This window comes from Lolium perenne, chromosome 4 (genome assembly GCF_019359855.2).
Source record: "Lolium perenne isolate Kyuss_39 chromosome 4, Kyuss_2.0, whole genome shotgun sequence".
Taxonomy (NCBI): Eukaryota; Viridiplantae; Streptophyta; class Magnoliopsida; order Poales; family Poaceae; genus Lolium; species Lolium perenne.
This window is the reverse complement of record NC_067247.2, coordinates 54,409,716-54,426,483: the sequence shown is the minus strand read 5'-3', so window position 1 is coordinate 54,426,483 and position 16,768 is coordinate 54,409,716.

The following is a 16,768-nucleotide window of genomic DNA, read 5'->3' as shown; positions in this document are numbered from 1 at the left end:
ATATTACCTTCCTTCATATCAATGGTAGCACCAACAGTTCGAAGAAAAGGTCTTCCCAATATAATGGGACAAGATGCATTGCATTCAATATCCAAGACAACAAAATCAACGGGAACAAGGTTATTGTTAACGGTAATGCGAACATTATCAACTTTACCCAAAGGTTTCTTTGTAGAATGATCAGCAAGATTAACATCCAAATAACAATTTTTCAGCTGTGGCAAGTCAAGCATATTATAAATTTTCTTAGGCATAACAGAAATACTTGCACCAAGATCACATAAAGCATTACAATCAAAATCTTTAACTTTCATCTTAATGATGGGTTCCCAACCATCCTCTAGCTTTTTAGGAATAGAGGCTTCGCGCTCTAGTTTCTCTTCTCTAGCTTTTATGAGAGCATTTGTAATATGATGCGTGAAAACCAAATTTATAGCACTAGCATTAGGACTTTTAGCAAGTTTTTGCAAGAACTTTATAACTTCAGAGATGTGGCAATCATCAAAATTCAAACCATTATAATCTAAAGCAATGGGATCATCATCCCCAATGTTGGAAAAATTTCAGCAGCTTTATCACGAGCAGTTTCAGCAGTTTTAGCAGCTTTGTGCAGTTTTTCGCGCTTTGCATTAGAAGTGGAAACATTGCTAACACCAATTCTTTTATTAGTATGAGTAGAAGGTGCAGCAACATGTGTAGCATTAGCATTACTAGTGGTGGTAATAGTCCAAACTTTAGCTATATTCTTCTCTTTAGCTAGTTTTTCATTTTCTTCTCTATCCCACCTAGCACACAGTTCAGCCATTAATCTTATATTCTCATTAATTCTAACTTGAATGGCATTTGCTGTAGTAGTAATTTTATCATCTAAATCCTCAGGTTTAGCAGCCATTTTATTAATTAAAGAAGATTGTGATGCAGACATGTATGAGATTCGGTTTTCAGCATTAGCAAGTTTAGTTTGCAACCCCGAGATCTCCCTATTCAGATTTTCAAGTTGATTCCCTATATTCTTCAACAAGGTAGATTGCTCATTCAATGTTTTAGTAAACAATTTATTTTGCTCATATTGTGATTGCATAAAGCTCTTAGTGGATCTTTCAATTTCTAGTATCTTCTCTTCATTAGGTGAAACATATCTACCATGAGAATTACCATTAGCAGGATATGGCCTAGAATCATTGTAATTGTTATTTTTAATGAAATTCACATCAACATATTCTTTTTGAGCAACCAATGACGCTAACGGAACATTATTATAATTAACATTAGGCCTACCACTCGCAAGCATGGACATAATAGCATCAATCTTATCACTCAAAGTAGAGGTTTCTTCGACAGAATTTACCTTCTTACCTTGTGGAGCTCTTTCCGTGTGCCATTCAGAGTAGTTGATCATCATATTATCAAGAAGCTTTGTTGCTTCACCAAGAGTGATGGACATAAAGGTACCTCCAGCAGCTGAATCCAATAAATTCCGTGAAGAAAAATTTAGTCCTGCATAGAAGGTTTGGATGATCATCCAAGTAGTCAGTCCATGGGTTGGGCAATTTTTAACCAGAGATTTCATTCTTTCCCAAGCTTGAGCAACATGTTCAGTATCTAATTGTTTAAAATTCATTATGCTACTCCTCAAAGATATAATTTTAGCAGGGGGATAATATCTACCAATAAAAGCATCCTTGCATTTAGTCCATGAATCAATACTATTCTTAGGCAGAGATAGCAACCAATCTTTAGCTCTTCCTCTTAATGAGAAAGGGAACAATTTTAGTTTAATAATATCACCATCTACATCTTTATATTTTTGCATTTCACATAGTTCAACAAAATTATTAAGATGGGCAGCAGCATCATCAGAACTAATTCCAAAAAATTGATCTTTCATGACAAGATTCAGTAAAGCAGGTTTAATTTCAAAGAATTCTGCTGTAGTAGCAGGTGGAGCAATAGGTGTGCATAAGAAATCATTATTATTTGTGGTTGTGAAGTCACACAACTTAGTATTTTCAGCGTTGGCCATTTTAGCAACAGTAAATAAAGCAAACTAGATAAAGTAAATGCAAGTAACTAATTTTTTTGTGTTTTCAATATAGCAAACAAGATAGCAAGTAAAGTAAAACTAGCAACTAATTTTTTTGTATTTTGATTTAGTGCAGCAAACAAAGTAGTAAATAAAACTAAGCAAGACAAAAACAAAGTAAAGAGATTGAGAAGTGGAGACTCCCCTTGCAGCGTGTCTTGATCTCCCATCCCGGCAACGGCGCCCGAGAAAAAGAGCTTGATGGCGTGTATTTCACACGTTCGTTGGGCAACCCCAAGAGGAAGGTATGATGCACACAGCAGCAAGTTTTCCCTCAGAAAGAAACCAAGGTTTATCGAACCAGGAGGAGCCAAGAAGCACGTTGAAGGTTGATGGCGGCGAGATGTAGTGCGGCGCAACACCAGGGATTCCGGCGCCAACGTGGACCCGGCACAACACAACCAAAGTACTTTGCCCCAACGAAACAGTGAGGTTGTCAATCTCACCGGCTTGCTGTAACAAAGAGTTAACCGTATTGTGTGGAAGATGATTGTTTGCAGAAAACAGTAGAACAAGTATTGCAGTAGATTGTATTTCAGTAAAGAGAATTGGACCGGGGTCCACAGTTCACTAGAGGTGTCTCTCCCATAAGACGAACAGCATGTTGGGTGAACAAATTACAGTTGGGCAATTGACAAATAAAGAGAGCATGACAATGCACATACATATCATGATGAGTATAGTGAGATTTAATTGGGCATTACGACAAAGTACATAGACCGCCATCCAACTGCATCTATGCCTAAAAAGTCCACCTTCAAAGTTATCATCCGAACCCCCTCCAGTATTAAGTTGCAAGCAACAGACAATTGCATTAAGTATGGTGCGTAATGTAATCAACAACTACATCCTTAGACATAGCATCAATGTTTTATCCCTAGTGGCAACAGCACAACACAACCTTAGAACTTTCTCACATCGTCCCTGTGTCAATGCAGCATGAACCCACTATCGAGCATAAGTACTCCTCTTGGAGTTACAAGCATCTACTTGGCCAGAGCATCTACTAGTAACGGAGAGCATGCAAGATCATAAACAACACATAAGCATAACTTTGATAATCAACATAACAAGTATTCTCTATTCATCGGATCCCAACAAACGCAACATATAGAATTACAGATAGATGATCTTGATCATGTTAGGCAGCTCACAAGATCCGACAATGATAGCACAATGGGGAGAAGACAACCATCTAGCTACTGCTATGGACCCATAGTCCAGGGGTAGACTACTCACACATCACACCGGAGGCGACCATGGCAGCGTAGAGTCCTCCGGGAGATGATTCCCCTCTCCGGCAGGGTGCCGGAGGCGATCTCCTGGATCCCCCGAGATGGGATCGGCGGCGGCGGCGTCTCTGGAAGGTTTTCCGTATCGTGGTTCTCGGTACTGGGGTTTTCGTCACGGAGGCTATTTGTAGGCGGAAGGGTAGAGTCGGGGCCGACGAGGGGGCCACACCATAGGCGGCGCGGGCCCCCGGGCCGCGCCGCCACGTGGTGTCGCCACCTCGTGGCCCCACTTCGTGTGTTCTTCGGTCTTCTGGAAGCTCCGTGGAAAAATAGGCCCCTGGGCTTTGATTTCGTCCAATTCCGAGAATATTTCCTTACTAGGATTTCTGAAACCAAAAACAGCAGAAAACAGCAACTGGCACTTCGGCATCTTGTTAATAGGTTAGTTACAGAAAATGCACGAATATGACATAAAGTGTGCATAAAACATGTAGATAACATCAATAATGTGGCATGGAACATAAGAAATTATCGATACGTCGGAGACGTATCAATTATTAGAAAGATTCCTTTCATGGAACCTAAAGAAACCAAAAGGAAGATAACTAGTATAAACTAGAAGCCATGATTGGATGGACTAAGTGAGTCTAATCTATTCGTAGGACTAAACCACCAGAACCATGCCTATCGTAAATACCTTACGAAGTACCATTACTTTTGTTATGGTAGTAAGAGACAACAATACCTTACTTTAAACGAATCCTTTAGAATTGGGTTTGGACATCGCAGCTGGTACCCCATAATGCCATATTTCACCGCAGCTGGATTACCGCAGCTGGTAGAACCAAGATTTGAGTACCCAAATAGGAAAAATGTCACCACAACTATTAGTAAGGCTCATTAACACAATAAGATGTCTTAATCCAAGAATCTTTAGAGAGTAAGCCTATAAGCCTAAGGTGTTGGAAGAAATCATAGAGTTTAAGAAAGTATCCATGCCAGACATCAGAAGACTCCAGGAAGGATCTGGACAAGGGATATATTTCACTATATCTAGTGTGATCACCATGGAGTTGAAGGATGGTGATCTGTTCAAGACATTTCAACAATTCCGAAATATGAGAGCGTTCGAACTTCGGGACGAAGTTCAGTTTAAGGGGGAGAGGCTGTAATATCCCAGGTTTAGAGGCTACAAAATGAGAACCCACCAAAGTGTGCATTGCATTCATGCATAGAAAATCCGGGAAATTTTCGCGCTTCAAATAAAACTTACCACAGTAACTGAAGTTTCACTTGACTTGCTGGAATTGAAGTAGATCATCAAGTCAAGCGCTATAAACTTCACTGTGATCTTTGTTAAAACCTTGTTTTGGGTAGAGATGATTTGATCTATGGATTAGATCAAATGGAATTATATTTATAACAACACATTCTTTAAGAATCAAACCCTAACTTATTAACACTTAAAAGTTAGCAACTACCTTTGTGTGTAAATTAATTCACTTCTAAACTTATTACCAAACAAGGTAAACCACAGGGTCTAAAGTGCATAAAAGCCACACATTCTTATTTAAATCATAACTTATTAAGTATATGGAATATCATAAAACTAAATCCATTTACATTACGATTTATAGTTCAAACTATTTGAATCAAACTGATTATGAGTATTTTGAAACTCATATGATCATGCCTTGGTGAAATCAAAACCAACTATCCAAATTTGAGGAATAACCTTCAACCTTGATCTTTTGATCAATATTATAATATAAATCCAATCCAATATGATATAGTGACTCATCCATAATAATAAAATCATCCACAAGATATTTAGTAACAAATGCCACTTGGCTATCCAAAAATAAATCATATGAGAGGATAATCTCTATGCCACATGGGATGAAAATATCTACATGACTTGCTTTCCAAGCTACACCACCTCATGCTCAAAGGATTGATATGGATGAGGGCATGACACCCAAGCACCTTACTCATCAAACCAACACAAGAGTCACCACCTATGTGTCATGATACTAGAGCTTGCCCAAGCCTATAAATAGAGCCACACCCTTCATCCATTTGCTCATCAAGTACCATAATACATGGGAACAAACACATAGAGCCACTCCATATGAATTAGCTAGGATCAAGATGAAGAAGCTAGGAGGTGGAGGCATACCACAAGAAGAAGGTTTATCAGATTTCCTGAAGAACAAACTACAGAAAATACCAAGGTAGAATTCCTAGGCAAACCATATATTTAGAGGATCATATCATCATCTCTTGAGTAGGACCTTAGGAAACCAATTCCATAATCATCACAATTTGGTATTAATTAGAAACCTAAGAATCTAAGTGAGTGTGATGAGAGGAATGATAAAGAGTGATTAGTGAGGAATAAGTGGATATTGTCTAATGCATGATTATACCTTGTAGATATAGATGATCAGTTAAACCCATGTTATTAATAGATCTCATCTATCACATAAAATAATAAATATATGACTAGTAGTTAATCCCAAACCAATCCTCATGCCATGTGTAGAGGAGTAATCCTAGTCAATTAAACATAACCTAACTATTGCTCACATCCTAAACCTAGTGGTGTATCACATTGGTGACCACTACTAAAACCCTAGACCAAGTCTGAAATCCAACCCATGGATTACTTTGGATTATAAGTAGAACCCTGCCATGCATCATGCCTATTTCCTACTTCAAATAGTGAAGTATTCCCAAAACCATAAACCTTGTCATATAGAACCAATCTACATAAAATATTGTTTCCTAACTTGTGTATCATAGATCACAAGTACACATCCAAGATAGAAGTGCTGAGCAAGAGTAATGAATATAGAGTTGATCCAACCATTTTGTTAAACCCTTAGAAACAAATCTCCACATAAAATCATGAACCATTCCATTCTCAACACCATTTAATTTAAACTCTAACCATGATATCAAATACATGGGGACAATAAATATTGTTAAGTAATAACAAAACTTAATGACATGTTTACCAAGCACTGGTCATAAATTTTCAAACCACTTCAATAGATCTAGTTTCTAAATTTAAAAAGGGAATTTAAAATAAGTAACTTACCATTTCTATTTTACTTAAGCCTCACAAGATCTCAATTAAATCCTAACCAAACTATTTGTTTAAAATAACAAAACCATGCAGTAGGCATGATTATCAAATTATCTTGATACTCAAGTATTTTAGAACCTGTAAAATAAAACAGAATTCAAATATGAATTCAAATACCAAATAGAAACCAGAAAATATAAAAACAGAATTTGAAAAAAAAGGAAAAGAGAGGGAAACTTACCAGACCTGGCCGCAGCAGCCCACCACAGCAGCCCATCAAAGCCCAGGAGCAGTCCAGCCCACGGCCAAATACCGTTTCGCGTGCGTCAAGAATCGTGCGAAGAGAATAGACTGCGTCGTCGTCGTCTCCGAGCTCGACAGCGGGGCGGAGCCAGTAGGCCACGATCTCGTCGACGATAAGCTTGCCCCGGACGTCGCCAGACGCTCAGAACCACGCCCAACCTCTCTCGCGTTCGAGCTTATCCGCGGAAGAAAAGATCTTCGCCAGCTAGAAGCTTCCAGAGACCGCCACCTCTCCGACCATGGCCGTCGCCGTGTCGAGGCCACAAGGCTTCCCTTGGCCTATAAATAGGTGGAGAGCATCGCCGTGCATTCCTTGTTCACCTCCACCACTCCATTGCTGCTCAGACACTCTCTATCTCTCCCGCTCATCCACTCTCTGTCGCCGGAGTCGAAGCCGAAGCCGACGGAGGAGGTCACCCTAGCCTCCGGCGCGTGGTCCAGGAGGAGCGCCTGGACTCAAGGAGCACCCTGGAGGAGCAGAGCATCAAGGGGAGCAAGGAAGCGGCTCAATTTCGGAGTTCCCTTCTGCGGCACATCGCCGGGAAATCGCCCATCGCCGTCGTCTCCGTTGACCATCGCCGGAGCCGACCACACCTTGAGCTTCAGGGTGAGCATACGCATCTGTACATCTAGATCTCGCATCCTAGAACCTCCTGTAGCCTCTGATTCGATCCTCGCCGGTGTAGCACCGCCGCAGAGCTCATCGTCGGCGACGCTCCGATGAGTCCCCGTGAAAACCACCACCACCATTCGCTTCGCCTTGTTGTGCTTGTTCAGATGCACCTAGTAGCGCATCCAGGGGAGCCCTAAATCAGCGGCGCCACCGTGCCCTGGCCGCCGGCGGTTAAACGCCGGTGCGGTCAACAGCCCAGTCCACCTTGACCAGTCGTTGCCTGCGTGGCATCCGACGTGGAGACAAGCCCCACTCGTCAGTCGCAGTAGCTAGGGTGTGAACCGGTACGTTTAGTATTTTGCTTTAATTTCAAAACCAGTAAAATACTGAAACTTTGCAGAAATAGATTAAATTCATTTCAACTCAGAAAAATATGAATAATATATCAAAATGCTCACAAAAATACACTCTATTCAAATAAAATATAAAACAAAAATGTGTGTCAAAATAAAATTTCACTTATTTTTAACCTTATTAATTATGCCATTTCAATTATTTAAAATACAATTTGAATTCCATAAATTGTTAAATGTAAAAATTAAATTTTAACTATTCAGTAACTAAGTAAAATGTTAGGATTAATTTTATTTACCATATTTGCATTAACTTAATTATTAGTGGTAATTCATAAACCCTAATTGCAAATTACTATTTTCTCTTTTCTTTAAATAAGTAATAACTCAAGAAAATATTATAAGCCAATATTATTTGGTAAATCCAAAACTTATTTACTTAAACATCTTTAGTTAACAAGTTAATTATTTTAAACCCTAATAACAATTATTAAACCCTGATTCTTAATTAAACCAAAATAGGAGTTACCCTAATTATTAAATCTTGTAAAAATTAATAAAATGTTAAACCATTACTAATTTTTGATTCAAGTAATTAATAACCACAACTCTATTATTATTAATCAGCATTCTAGGAGTTGTACCATAATTTAGAAACCCTAGTTTTAATTTAAGTAAGACATTGATCTCATTATTTCATGTGTTCATCCATAATAGTTGCAAACCTAAAACCCTAGGGATTTAATCCATGTGATCATTACACTTTAGTAGTAACTCTAAAACCCTAGTTGCTTATCACATGTGATCATGTGAATATCACCTTACCTAGAGAACCTTATTATATGACCAACAAATACAAATCATGATCCACCAACATAGAACCAATTCACATGAGATTATCATTTCATGTTCCTATTCTTAATTAAAACCTATATGATTCACTAGTATCACCTAGGTATAAACCCTAGCTTGTTACCACATATTAGCACCATTGATCATCAATCCGATATACCACACCATTAGGATTAACCTCAACCATCAAACCCTAGTTAAACCATGATGAAAAACCCTAATACCAATCTTGTGTAGTAATGCACATCACATGCTCCTATTCCAACTCAACCCTACTTAGGAAATGATAAACCACTTAGCTGGGCAACCATTAGAGATTACTTAGTTAAGTAGTTGTGAAACCATAGTAAACCCTAATAGCTAATTTATAGAACCATCTTAAACAACCATCCTTTGATATGATGTATATAAGAAACCATAGTAATAACCTTACCAATACTTGCTATATAGAAACCCAATCCAAATTAAGAATAAACTAGTTCCTATTAGTGAACTAAATGAATTCAATAGTAAACCCTAGAAAGCCATAGCACCTCTATATAGTAGTTCATATTCTTATTTTAACATGTTCTTCAAAAGTTATTCTTTTGAAGTACAAGTGTCAATCAAACCTTAGAAGCCCAATACTTCTTTGAAATACTAAATATTTCTTAAACAACATGTTCTTCAAAAGTTATTCTTTTGAAGTATAATATAAGTAATCATCAACCATGTTCTTTAGAACTTAAAATTGACAATTATTCCTTACATATTATTCCATCACTATTCTTTATGTGTATGATTGTTATGATGTCTTATATCACTTGGTTATGATGTTAATATAACCAACCTTAATAAGAACCTTGTTTGAGAACCATTCTAAAAAGTGCAACCAACCCTAAAGAAATATTTACAACTTATCAAACCTAAGTCATCGAGGTTAGGTTACGCTCGGGACGATTGCATCTCATACTATGCATTATAGCATCTTTGCCGCTTCTTTAAACATTGTCCTTACGGACGATGATGGTATTTCAAAGCATTTGGACTTATCACGTATCGAAGTCGTTGCCTGCATAATCTTGCAGTCAAGAAAGGCAAGTTCATCGCTTGCTCATGTCATTTGATTATTTCTATCAAACTATATGCAAAGTACTATACTTATCACTCATGCATTGAAAAGCAAAGTATTATTTTACAATTATGAATATGACTATGTGGTGGGCAATGGAACCATGGTATGTGTTGATATGGTGGAGGTTCCATTGCAATGGGTTATATCACCCTAGGATTAATTACCAATGCCGTCCAGTGATTCTAGCGCCGTACATATCGCGTTGACCATAAGATCTATAATGGCTCTGGGAAGTCACCAGTATCTTTTCCCTTCTGCACGCCAACGGATTGGTAGAGCCGGCGGGGTGTTGGAGGCACTGCCGTAGGTTGGGATGGCCTTTTAAATCCCCATCCATTAGTGATGATGGCTCTACGATCTATGAAGGATTGTCCAAAGTGCACCATGAGTAAAGCCGTATTATCGGGGGAAGTCTACTGGAGGTGTACGGGTGGACAAAAGGGTGGGTTTGCAACATGAGAAGGCAGTGATTGGCTTGGACCTTACACCTGGCCCCACACCAAGGAAGTGTGGACGGGAACGATCACCCGGTTGGTATCAAGGATAAGTTCTCTTATGGGAAAAGTAACGCACCTCTGCAGAGGATACTTTGACCAGACTGTCACTCCCTTTGTTAGGAAGGGAACTGCGAACGCGGCAGAAAGGAACTCCACGAAGTTCTGGTCAACCTGTGAAGACTGACGGGCATAGTTTTCAGAATAAAATAAACCTTTTGAAGAAATGTTTATGAAAACTTGCATTGGCCTATGACTTTCTGGTCTATGGCTGTAGCTAGTGCATGATACACATATTTCCTAATATGAACTTGCTGAGTACGCTCGTACTCATTCTATCTCGTTTGAACCCCCTTCTTAGAGCAATGCACCGAAGGAGAAACTACCGTGGAACTCGAAGACAAAGGAGTCAACTGCAACAAGATGAAGAATTCAATCAGAGAAGCCAATGGAGTCAACTTCTGCATCAACTATAATGGAAACCTAGAATAGTAATAGAAGGGAAACTTTCCCTAATCCTAGCACCTAAGTAGCTAGAGTTCTATAGCAAGCCAATTAGCTCTTAAACTTGAGTTAGCAATAAGATAGACTATGAGTCGTTCTTCTGGAGCTTTATTTGAAGTTTTACCTCACTGTAAAGTAGGAGGTTGTGTTGATCTTATGTAAACAGTTCGTGTGTACTTCTATAGACATACCTTGGACTCACATATGTTTCTGTTGTACCACTCTGATAGATGTAATATGGGTGGAACGGTGTTTCACTTGTGTTATGTCAACGACTTGTGTACTACACCATGCAGTGGTACGCTGGGTCATCACACCTACATGATTAATGAATTGATGTTCTATCTTAATGCTTTATCAATCCTATCAATTGCCCAACTGTAATTTGTTCACCCAACACTTGTCACTTGTTATTGGAGAGTTACCACTAGTGTAGATCGCTGGGAACCCCGGTCCATCTTTCATCATCATATACTCGTTCTACATGTCATTGGAAGTAGTATCAACTATTTTCTGGTGCCATCGCCTGTATTCTTGTATTACACTTTCTTTGTTATTCATGTTACTATTGCTCTCATATTACTGCTACTTTCACATCACCCCTGTTGCTAGTGCTTTTCCAGGTGCAGCTGAATTGACAACTCAGTTGTTAAGGCTTATAAGTATTCTTTACCTCCCCTTGTGTCGAATCAATAAATTTGGGTTTTACTTCCCTCGAAGACTGCCGCGATCCCCTATACTTGTGGGTTATCAAGGTGCAGCGGGAGGAACCAGGATAAAGGTGTTGGTGTTCATTGTCTTTGTGTACGACTTCCATATGTATTTTCTTGTTACATCTGATTAGAAAATCTACAACCAAAGGAGTTGTCAAATTAAGTTGTATGTTCTTACTTCACGTATAAAAGGTTTCCTTTTTTATGTTATGTTATCTTGTGAAAAGGTCAACATATGGCAGTCCTATCAAATGCACCAAGACACTCACTAATCTGTGTCTATTCCACAATATTAATGCCACTATATTTCTATCATTATTTCTTTTATTGTATTGCGTGACTTATTCAAGTGATTGTGTATCCATGTTTTGGATGAACTAAGATTTACTGGTATGTCTGGTTATTTTTTCTGCTATCGATTCAATTCCCCAAATGGGATGGGATTAGTTCAGTAACCCTCATGACCACATTTCTGTAATTAAGTTGTGTTACACCAAGACAGGTTCATGTTGGTTGGTGTCTCCTATAAATTTTCCTTGTATTCCGAGTATTTAGCTCGAATTCTGAACTATCAAGTTGGAAGTCAAAAGGTGCTACAGTAGTAATACATGTTGTTTCATGATTTCACTTTTTTTGGGTTCAAAAACAAATGATCGTGGTCTTTCTAGGAGTTCAAAAAAATACATGTGAAGATTTTCTTTTTGTTTTTTTGAAATGGCTTGTGAAGATTATATTGCCAAAGCAGAAAATGAGCAGCAAAATGTCAGACTGGAGATATATAAATTGAGCTTCCCGTTGTAGATTCTTGTTTGTTGGTTTCTTCTCTGTCTACTTCAACTGGTATACATGACAGATAACTTTCCTATAAACCGGTGTTCGGGCCTTTTTGTGTGAGTTCTTTTATGGCATAATCAGATATAAATTGTTTAGTTACTTGGGATATTAAGATCTAGGACAAGATACATTTATATGTTTCTCTTTTATCATATACTCCTTCTGTTCAAAAAAGCGATCCAGATTTATTTAGATATGGATGTATCTATACGTATGTAGATAAAGTTTGACCCGCATATGTTAAAATGGAGGTTGTATCCGCTAAAGTGTATTCCAGTGGGAGCTTGGAGCTTTAGAAAACTATATAATAAAAGAAACAAGTAGCAAACACCCCCTTGTGTCCACAAGATGCAAATCCCGCGGTTGTTTCTATGAGTTCATGATAAAATAATGAAAACCATTGGATATGGTTTTGTTGAGGTCAGATGGCTAAGTTAGCCGATAGAGCAAAGGCGAAGTAGGGTAGAAAGATGACGGAGATAAGAAAATATGAGTTGATGAGGAATCAAGTTTGATGCTCATTTTTAACTAAATAGTTAATTATAAATCTCACTCACTAAATAAAATACCGTAGCAACGCACGAACATTCAACTAGTAAGGCTAGTACTGGGGTTTTTCTTGGAGGAAGATATACAGAGGCAGACCTTAGTGCCTATGGTGGAATTCCAGAGCCAAAATCATCAGGGGTGCAGTCAAGTTCTCGCATCCATGAACAGCCTCACAAATGGAGCGTGCGCAGCTGAGGGTGGAGGCTAAATTAAGTCAACTTCATTTCCAAAGGTAATTGCAATTCTTCTACTATTTCGGCTTTGTCTATTGCTTCTATACCGACTGAAGTAGAAATGTCTAGTGCTGCTGTTTTAGGAGTTTCTTTAGGTAGATCGCCTGGACATGTTGTATCTTCTGTTAATATGATTAATGAACTTTTATTTGCAGAGAACGTTAATAATGCTTAAAAAGATGGATGGTGATACTAGGAAATCTACCGATGGTGAGAGTGATTTAGCTTTGCAAGAGGCTACTGCCTTAAGTGAGGACCTTGAGATGGAGGAACAAAGAGGTTCCATGAATCATAAGGTTTCAACCATCTTAAATGTTAAGGTCCCCCGAGTTACTAAAAAAAGGTAGTTGAACATTTTCCTGTTCGTAAGAGTGGTAGATTGAATAAAAAGAGATAATTCAAATGAGAGGGAGTTTTTGGAACATCGATGGTTTTAGAGATGCAACCAAACACTCTTTCGTTCATGAAACCATAAGAGAGCATAAACTTGATTTCTTCGCAATCATAGAGACTGGAAGATCAAGTTTTTTGCTCCCCTTTTTGAATCATCTTTCTGTGGGTTCGAATTATGTTTGGTACTTCTTACTGCCCATAGGGAGATCAGGGGGCATGCTGGTTGGTTTAAATTCATCGATATTTTCTGTCAAAGATTTCAAAATTGGGGATAGGTGCATTAAGTTTCATGTTCCAAATAAATCTGATGGCTTTGAATGGTTTATGGTTGCTATGTATGGAGTGGCACAAGAGGCTCACATGCTGATTTTCTTGCTGAACTTGTGCGTTTTTGCGTGATACCTCACTCTGTATGCTTATTGGGGGTGACTTCAATATAATCAGAAGGCTAGAAGAAAAAAATAATGATAATTTTAATGCACGTTGGTTTTTATATTTAATGCAATTATTGAGAGTCTAAACCAGAGAGAGCTAGTTCTTTCGGGAAGACACTTTACATGGGCATGTCGTAGAGATACACCCACATATGAGAAATTGGATAGAATTCTAGCAAGTGTTGAATGGGAACATAAATTCCCTCTTGTTAGTGTGAGGGCCCTAACCCGGTCTGGTTCGGATCATACACCTCTTTTACTTGATTCAGGTGTCCAGGCAGACCTCGGAAATAAAGCTCACTTCTATCACGGCTGAGGCAACAAGGCTTCGTTGACATGATAAAGAATGAGTGGAATAAGATTAATTTTGGAGACTCACCTATGGCGGCTTGGCAAAATAAAATACGCCTTCTTCGCAAATTCTTAAGAGGGGCTCACAATATTAGTAGTGCACATAAAAATGAAAAAGAGAGTCTATTACAGCTTATAGATTCTCTTGATAAAAAAGCGGAATCGGTACCTCTGACAACTTCTGAGAAGGAAATGATGCGAGAGGCAAATGAGAAGGTTCTTAAACTTTGTAGAGATAAAGAATCTAAATGGGATCAGCGCGCAAAGGTTAAACACATTCAAGAACGGGGTAATAACACAAATATATTCATCTTGTAGATAATGGTAAGCATAGACAGAAAAAGATTTTGCAACTCGAGCAAGAGGAGGGGACTATAATAGGGAAGAAAACCTCAAAGTTTACATCTCAGAGTATTATAAGAAACTATTTGGTGCGCCCACTAAGAATAACTTTTCTCTCATTGAGACACACACTCATGATATTCCGCAAATCTCCCTTGAAGAAAATAGTATTTTGATCTATCATTTCTCGGAGAAAGAAGTCTTCGATGCCATTATGCAAATGGAGAAGAACAAAGCGCCGGACCAGATGGTTTCCCGGCTAAGTTCTATCAAATTTCCCGGCTGAGTTCTATCACCGTGGAGAATTACCCCTTTTGCACTTGAACTTTGACTATAATTCTGCTCCCGGAAAAACAGAATGCAACTCAAATACAACAATATAGACCCATTTGCCTACTTAATATGAGCTTTAAAGTGTTTACTAAAATTGAAAAAATCGTGCCACTAGCATTGCCGACAAAGTTATTCGGCCCACTCAAACAACCTTTATGTCGGGCCGACATATTTTAGAAGGAGTTGTAATCCTTCATGAAACTATCCATGAGCTTTATCGAGAAAAGCTGGACGATGTTCTTCTCAAAATAGATTTCCAGAAAGCTTACGACAAGATCAATTGGTCCTTCTTGCAACAGGAGCTGCGTATGATGAGCTTTGATCCTAAATGCTGTAGTTGGGTAAAGTATTTTGTTTGCCAGGGTAGTGTTGGGATTAAAGTCAATGATGCCATAGGGCATTATTTTAAAACGCGGAAGGGGCTTAGACAAGGTGATCCTTTGTTACATCTTTTATTCAATATCGTTGCGGATATGATTTCCATTCTTATTGCTAGAGCCAAAGAGGATGGTCAGGTAGAGGGGTTAATTCCAAACTTAGTTGAACGGGGTATATCTATCTTACGGTACGCCGGTGACACTATTATTTTTATGGAGCACAATTTAGAAAAGGCTTTTAATATGAAGTTAATTCTTTGTATCTTCGAACGGCTTTCGGGATTGAAGATTAACTTTCATAAGAGTAAGATATTTTGTTTTGGTCAAGCGAAAGACATAGAAGATCAATATAGGGACTTGTATGGCTGTGAGATTGCTCGATGCCATTCTGGTATCTTGGTATGCCTATCCATTTTAAAAATCTCAATAATGGAGAATGGAAACCGGTGGAGGATCGTTTTGATAAAAAAATCTTAGTAGTTGGATTGGGAAGTTACTATCCTATGGTGATCGATTAGTACTTATTGATTCAATCCTTTCGAGTCTGCCCATGTTCAGGCTATCCTTACTTGAAATACCTATAGGGGTACGCAAACGATTGGATTTCTTTAGATTGAGTTTTTTTTGGCAAAGTGATGGACAAATAAGAAAGTATAGACTAACTAAGTGGAACTTCATTTGCCGCCCTAAAGATCAAGGAGGTCTTGGGGTAGAGGTTTTAGATATTAAAAACAAGTGTTTACTTAGCAAGTGGTTATTTAAACTCTTGAATGAAGAAGGGGTGTGGCAAGAGCTACTCGTTAGCAAATATTTACATTCTACAACCCTATGTCAAGTACGAGTTAAGCCTTTTAACTCACCTTTTTGGAAGTTCTGATGAAGGTAAAAGAGGAGTCTTTTGCTAGGGGTTCTTTCAAGATAGGGAATGGACTAGAAACACGGTTTTGGGAAGATTGTTGGCTGGTTGATAAGCCATTAGCGCAACAATACCCCTCTCTCTATAACATTGTTCTTCACAAGAATGTGTTAGTAGAAAATGTGTTAAATGAATTTCCTCTAAATATAGAGTTTACAAGGAATTTCAATGAATACAAATGGAATATATTGGTTACATTTATTAGGTAGACTAGTCCATGTATGTCGATCTACTCAATAGGCATACTATTTTTTTGTAAATATATCTGGAAGATTAAAGTGCCACTCAAATGTGGTTCTTACATAGAAAGGTTATTTTAACTAAAGACAACTTAATTAAGCGAAATTGGCAAGGTAATTCTAAATGATGTTTTTGTGACAAAGATGAAACGGTTCAACATCTATTCTTTGAGTGCCCTCTTGCCAAGGTCATTTGGCGGATTTTTCACATGTCATTCGGAATATTTCTGCCCAAAAATATAAAAAATTTATTTAGAAATTGGCTTAATGGCCTTCAAAAGAGAGTCAAAAGCCAGTCTAGAGTTGGTATTTGTGCTCTCTTATGGGAAATATGGCATGTCCGCAATGACTTTATGTTTAACAAATCAAAACATGCTTTTTTTTGCAGGTTATTCCCCTTGCTACTCATTGAACC